Source organism: Mastomys coucha, unplaced genomic scaffold, assembly GCF_008632895.1.
Source record: "Mastomys coucha isolate ucsf_1 unplaced genomic scaffold, UCSF_Mcou_1 pScaffold3, whole genome shotgun sequence".
Taxonomy (NCBI): Eukaryota; Metazoa; Chordata; class Mammalia; order Rodentia; family Muridae; genus Mastomys; species Mastomys coucha.
The window spans coordinates 66650283-66651828 of record NW_022196909.1 but is presented as its reverse complement, the minus strand read 5'-3'; positions in this window follow the sequence as shown (position 1 = coordinate 66651828).

The following is a 1546-nucleotide window of genomic DNA, read 5'->3' as shown; positions in this document are numbered from 1 at the left end:
TGCAGGCCAAGATGACTTCTTTTAATGCCTTTAGATGTGTAGAATATTTATAAGTTTGATACATCCAATAAATTTCATAACTTGGCAGGGGGGAAATAGAATAGTTCTCTATATAGAAGAGGTGCTGATATGGCTAGCTTAAGGCTCTACCTCAGGGTTTCCCATCTACCTGCCACTCAGATTGTATACAGAGTCTTTCTGAACATAAACATCTCTTTTCACCACCATATTCTCTGTAACTGCTTTTGTGTAACAAACAAGGGAGTCCAGATGCTCACGGTGTAGCCCACCACACTAGTGATACTTTCTCTCTGGTCCTCTACAGAAAAGGTTTGTTAGCCTTTAGTCAGTAAGCTAAGCTGTTCTGAGTGACTTGAGAAAAATGAGAATAAAACAATCATTTCAATATTTTGTCTGAAGAGTTGTAGCACATATTAACCAGAAAATCGCTCTGCTCCCAATTCTACATTTTGCTTGATTTGCATAAAAGCAACTCATCCATTGCTATTAATTACCCTGACCTCTACATGAGTATAAGAGCAGAACCCCTACACCCTGTTGCTCACCAGTAAACATTCTATAAATTTAGAAAATTATTGAGTCGAAACTTCTCCCCTTCTTGATAAAAGTCTAGAAGTGTTAATATTCTTGGCAAAATTATTTTTGCACTAATTGCTGTATCCATCTGCTCTGCGATATTGATGAGACTGTGAGAGCCCCACTCCTGCAATCATGCTTCCTTGCCCCCCAGGAAGCTGGAGCCAGTTCCTTTCCATCCTGAGCCTCCAGCACCATGGACAATGGAAAGCTTTTCCTTGGAGGACCTCAGACAAGATTGACACTTGGTGTGGAGTTGGCCCTCTGGGAGCAAACCAGTCTAGAGAGAGTTTTGTTGATGTAAGTAGAGTTTAGGGGTTTTTTCCTATAGAGAACCCTTTCTTTCCTAAAAGTCATGCCCACACGCTTGGGGGATGTTCCCTAACTGCTGGAGTCTCTGCCTCTCTCTATCTCAACCATGGCTCCAGAAACCTGAAGAGGCAGGATGACACATGCTGTCAGTGTGTCTGACAGAAAGTTGCTGCAGAGCCTAATAACTGGAATTACACTCAAAATTTGTTTAATTTTTAATTATATATGTATTATTTGCTTAAAAAACATATCTAGCACAATAACTCCTAGGTTTAAAAGGTGGAGTGGGGGTATGCAAGCAGAAGAAAGATAAAATTTTACACGAAAAATAACAAACATGAGCTAGAGATGGCTCAGCAGTTAAGATCATAGACTGTTCTAGGGTGTCTGACAGTCATACACGTAAAAAATAAAAATTATAATATACCACTCCCCATGGTGGAACTAATGGCTCCAGCAGCATATGTAGTAGAGGGTGGCCAAGTTGGTCATCAATGGGAGGAGAGGCTCTTGGCCCTGTAAATGTTCAATGCCCCAGTGTAGGGGAATGCCAGGGCCAGTAAGCAGGAGGGAGTGGGGTGGTGAGGAGGGGGAGGGGGGAGGAAACAGGGTTTTGTTTTTTGTTTTTTGTTTTTGT